Source organism: Podarcis gaigeae (genome assembly GCF_964106915.1).
Source record: "Podarcis gaigeae genome assembly, chromosome: 15".
Taxonomy (NCBI): domain Eukaryota; kingdom Metazoa; phylum Chordata; class Lepidosauria; order Squamata; family Lacertidae; genus Podarcis; species Podarcis gaigeae.
The window spans coordinates 5,962,775-5,968,774 of record NC_139692.1 but is presented as its reverse complement, the minus strand read 5'-3'; positions in this window follow the sequence as shown (position 1 = coordinate 5,968,774).

Below are 6,000 nucleotides of genomic sequence, written 5' to 3'. Positions count from 1 at the left end.
ATTATTAGTTTTAACCACTCTTGCAAGCCTGAGCTCCTTTCTGAGCTTTAGCCAGCCTGACCTTCAACCCTGCAACTATTGGCTACTTGTGTATACTCCTCCTTTGTGATTTCCCCCTTCTTCCATTTCTTATACATGCCCTTCTTAACTCTCAGCTCATTTGCAAGCTTCATATGCCGGCACACCAGTTTCCTTAGATGCCTCCCACTTTTCTTTCTTGTTGGTATTGTCTGCATTTCGGCCTTTAAGATTTCTCCTTTTGGAAACTCCCATCCATCTTGGACTCCCTTCTCTTTGAATATTTCTGATCAGTTATGTATCATGTGCAGACTGAAACCAACAACAGCAAATACCATCAAATACCAGTCAAGTTTGCTGGATTGATTTCCACTATGGACATGGGATGAATCAGCAAACAATTTCTGCTTCAACATCCCCAGTAGCAACTTATTCTTACTACCCGTCAACCATTTCACTGGCCACTGTTGTTGCTCCACACCAAGTGCAAGAGAAAATTCTAACATTATTGTGTGTGGTTTCCCATTCCTTACAATCTGAAAATATCCCCCACATCCCTTTTCTTACAAATGAAACTATTGGCAAATGTTTTCACCATACCTTGATGAAATTTTGGAGCAGCTGCCTTGGGGGCCAGATCTCACTTAAAACAGGGACCACCACATTAGTGATCCCTGTGATTAAGGACACTTTACACAAAACAGCCGAAACCGATTTAGAATTGCTTCAGAAACATTCCCTTTCTGGTCCTGACAGGGGACAGACGCACTCTGAAACATGCTCTAAAACTTCGTCATTTCTCAAATTTATATTTTAAAAATACAATTCCATTCTTTTGATTAAATGGCCTTGGTGATGATATGGCTATAAATACTCACTGGGGGTGGATCCGTCAGAATCCTGCAGAGTTTAGCTCTTTGGAAAATGGAAGGTGCTAATTTCAGTAAATCTCTTCTCATCTTGGATGGTTTAGATTTCTTAGACAGATGTTAATGGGTGCAAGCGTTTCCCACTCTCTATAAATTATCATGAAGCAATATGATTTATCTTGGGTTGTCCTTTCTCCTCTTGTCTGAAAGCAATATCGGCACATGTAGCAATAAAGATCTCCTGTCCTCATAAAGGGCTGCATCACATTGTTTGCACAGAGGAAGGTTTATTGCAAGAGAGATGGACCACTTCTTGGGGATTATCACTAGTTTACTGGGATTCCCCCCCCCCCATTAATTTTTATGGGTATGCTTTCCAAAATCATTATTGTGCTTTTTGTGACCAACAGAGTGATACTCCACTTGAGCACCACCAAAATAATTAGAGGTGGGGGAAAACCCACCCCAAACAACAGACAAGGTTAAAAGATCACATTGTATTGCATTTCACAATTATTAAATTTGGGCTGCTGACCACGGAAATGCCAGTTTTTATGGTTAAGGGCTTGCTTTCCAACTTTATTATAGCACTTCTGACAATGATGTGTCTATAGCCTGAGTTTGGGACACATAGACCTAGTGAGTTATCAGGCAGGCAGTCAATGGTTTGAGTGGGGTTCAATACTGATATGAAGACTTCACCATAATTGTTTTCCAGTGAATTACGTGGGGCTGGAGGAAGAAAATCTGAGATAATTGGTGGCTGCAAGAGATAGAGATTTCAGCAGTGGGGAGCTTACTGATAGCAGCAGCACCTTGGGACTAGGTTGTCTGAAAAAGTTCCTCCTTCCATATGTACCTACTTGAACCTTGAGATCCTCTTCAAAGGCTCTGCACTGAATGCCCTCACCAAATAAATTAAGGTCATCAGTGCGAGGGGCTTTTCTGTAGCACCCCCTATCCCCAGTTATGGAAAAACTTCCCAAAAGAGGATAAGTTGGTGTCTTCTTTATGGTCTTTTAGTGCCAGATGAAAAGCTTTCTACCCCCCCCCCAGGTCTTTCAAATAACCAGTGCTTTTTTTCTAAAAAATGTTTGGAGGTACTCTCATTTTGACTCAAGAAAATCACCATCTTATAGCTCAAATCGGGGGACGGGGACGGGGCAGAAATAAATACATTAAATGGGCAAAAGTACAAAGATTCAAAATATGTTTAGGGGTATGTGTACCCCTGCATACCCCAAGAAAAAACCCACTGCAAATAACTTTGCCTCTCCAGATGTGGTAAGACTTCATTGCCCATCAAGTTTAGATGGAATAGCTAGTGGTCAGAATGGTGGTCATTGTAGTTCAGCAACAACCAGAGGTTAAGGATACTCTTAGGTTAATCTGGGCATCTAAGATTTAAATTAAGTACTAGTTGTATTTTAACTTTGTTTGTTTTTAAATAATTTTGTACTTTTTGTTTGCTTGCAGTCAGCTGCCTAGAGACCTCTAGTTATGAAGCACTTATGGCCCATCTGCGGCAGAAATGGTTTGGCCACTGTTCTCCATGCTCTGCTAACTTCCAGTCTGGATTATTGCAAGACATTCTGTCATGGGTTGCCCTAGAACACAACTCAGAAACTTCAATTGATCCAAACTGCAGTGACCAGGTTACTGGTTTATAAGTCAATATTCTGAGGGCTTCTGGGTCATGACAAGGTATTTGGATGCATATAAACCAATTAGAAGACCACAACACACGCATATATCTAATTCAGTTGGATGAAATATAGGCAAGGTTGGATGAGGAAAAGGAAATTGTGCAAAAAATGTTTAAAAGATTTGCCCTTTCCAAACACAATGCCAGGCTCTTTTTAATGTTTTTGTCCTTTAAACCACACATTGTTTGCAAATGCCAAATGGATACAGCTGTTTATATATAACAGTAATAACCACCACCGTCACTCTCAAGTGGAGACCTTGTATGTCATTTTGGAGCATGAAATGAATTTTTATCACTGCATTATAAGCCAATCAAAATAGGGGTTCATAAAGGAAGTGCTGACAGTTTATCATGTTGGGTTTAATTAAATGGGGCACTGACATAATTAAAGGTTTTGAGTTATTAATGCATCACTGTGGCAAACATTTAACCTTATAAGAGTGGTAAAGCCCTTATTAAAGTGGGGCAGATGAGGACTGCTAGATATCTTGTTAAAAGTTTCTACAACTTATTTGTTAAGATGGATCCATTTTAAGACTCCACTTTAGTATGCAAAATAGCTGGGGCACTAGAGGAAACTAGACATTGTGATCTAAAAATATTAATTCATGCAGCAAGTTAACTGGGTTTGACCTTGAAATAAGCAAATGTTCTTTAAGCAAAGGAAACAGCAGTGGACTTGAGCTTAGCCAAGGCAATAACTTTATGGGCCTAATGTAAAAGCCATAGGGGGTAAAAGCCATAGATATTGTCTATAACAATAGGACTGGTCTTTGCCTCAATTATAAATAGAATCAGAGTATCATAGAATTGAAGACCCCGTGGGTCATCTGGTCTGTGCTGTTTTTATTGTAATTACTGGTATATTTTAAACAGATTTTATATATGTATATAGTTTTAATTCTCTCATAGAACCACAGAGTTGGAAGAATCATCTAGTCCAACACCCTGCAAAGCAGGAATATGCAGCAGTCCCATATGGATCAATGTTTAATTGTTTTTTAAATTATCATTTTTTAAATGTTTTAGTGGTTCTTATTTTTATCTGTAAGCCACCTTGAGTATCACTGGGGATAAAAAATGGAGTATAAATAAATATACTAAAAACGAAAACAATAACAATAGTTCAATCCCCAGCAATGAAGGAATCACAGGTAAAGAATCCCTGACAGATGGCCATTCAACCTCTGTTTAAAACCACCACTTTACAAGGTTCTCCATTTCACTCTCAAACAGCTCAACACCAGAAAGTGTTCAGCTGGAATTTCCTTTTTTTGTCATTTGAATCCATTGGTTTGAGTCCTACCTTCAGGAGCAGCAGAAAACAAGCTTCTACTTTTCTCCAGGCTGAACATACCCCCAACTTTCTCAACCATTCCTCATAAGGTTTGGTTTCCAGACCCTTTATAATCTTCCTAGACATCTACTATTCTGATGAAAGGCCTTCTTCTGTGCCCAATAAGCACGGGACACCTTTGTTTGGCAGCGCTGTGCCCACAGATGGCAGCAAAATCCTCTCTGTGTGACAGGCTCATGGGAAAAAGCTGTCCCATGAGCCCTTGCAAGGGGGAAGCGAAAGCCTATATAAGGCTGCCATTGTACCACCTTCTCACTATATAGAAGGGTCTGGTAACTTCTGTTTCAGTGTATCTGAAGAAGTGTGCATGCACACGAAAGCTCATACCAAGAACTAACTTAGTTGGTCTTTAAGGTGCTACTGGAAGGAATTTTTTTTGTTTTGCTTTCCCTGGAGCTCAGGGACATTTTGTTTTGTGAGCTTCCCGCCCACCCACCCTCGGGTTAGAGCCTTCACTGAGCAATTTTGGGTTGTGGTTTGACAGGGCTGGAAAGGATTTTTTTCTCTCTCAACCTGTTTGGCACTTGTTTGGGTTTTTTCACCTTTCCCTTAGTGAAATTATGGCCTTTCCTTGTTAGGTGAAGAACGTTGTTTGTATGAGGGTGGAAATGGCACTGGGCAGGATCAACATAGTATAGGGGGCCCCATAAGGAGCCTGGGGGGAGGATTGACCACAGCACCCCAAGTTTGAGGTATCTGCCTGGTAGGAATCTGCACCCTGGTCACTCAACGAGACCTTGCTTGCTTGGCTTCTACCATGGCAAGGTTCAACATTGGCCAACTCCCACGGAACAGGTTTGGGGTGGTCCAAATCTGGCGGATCCATTCTATCAACATGAGGCTTGTGGAATGATGAACTGATCCTGGGACCCACGCCAACCATCACGCTGCTTGCTGCTATCAATAAACATTTGGCCCGATTTTATCCCATCACCATTGTATCGTCTTGTTCTTTTGCTGCGTTCATGGGTCACACCAGCCAGGGCAAGGTGTGCTGCATTATGACATCAACATGCTACTTTGATCTTTCTCAGAGGCACATTCTGCACAATAAAATGTTATTTTACTGTGTTCTACATGAGACCTATGTGATAGATCAAAGCAGATGTGGCTTATGTAAAGTCAAACGAAACCAGGAATAGAGGACAGCTGAAAGTGCTAATGCATATTTGAATTCATTTTCATCATTGCCAAAACAATCAATCAAAACCCTCTGTTTTCAGGATTTCAATGGTGGTCAATCACAGCATCCATCCATGTTTGTCTGAACTTGCCAGTCCTGATCATATTGATGTTATGACATGGTAGTGTAATTGTGAACTGTGTTTTCTTTGCTTTTTTTGGAGTTTCTGTACATGCTACTAAAGAGACCACATTTCATTTGATCATTTTCAAGATCCAAGCAACTTGTAGGGGTGAAGTGATTAGTGAGCTCTGGTTTGTTTCAAACCATGAGCTGTAATCTTCACTGCCAGGATCTTATCAGCTAGATAAAATTGAATTCTGCATCTTCCTTCCGCGGCCTTCATTTAAATGCAAATGGTAAGCCCATTCTGCTGTAAAATGAAATTATCAAAGAAGTGTCCCTTAGAAAAACAAATGCTAATGAGATTGTTTATTCCCAAACTTTTGAGGGGGGGGGGGGGTGAGGATATATCTTTTATAGCAGTGGAGTCATAACCTTCTAATTTTTTAAAAAAAACACAACAAGAATAATATTTGTAAGGGAGGAGCTAAGATAAACATCAGAAACCATTGCAGAAGACTGGTGAAAAGATTAGCCCTTCCCCCAGCTTTACTACAAAGCAATAAAAGGGTTTACAGGCCTGCAATAGTGCAAATCAAAGTGTAGAAACAAAAGCTTTCTTCCATAGCACAAAGGGGTTAGCTGCACCATTAACTGACTGTCTCATCATATGCCTATATGCTGGTTCCTTTTAGGTAGCCTAATCACGCAGAGACACAACAGATGCTTTACAAATTTGCGGCATCTGTACAGTTTTCTTTCTTTCGTTCTTTAGCAGGACAGCACTTTTTAACTGAAGAGA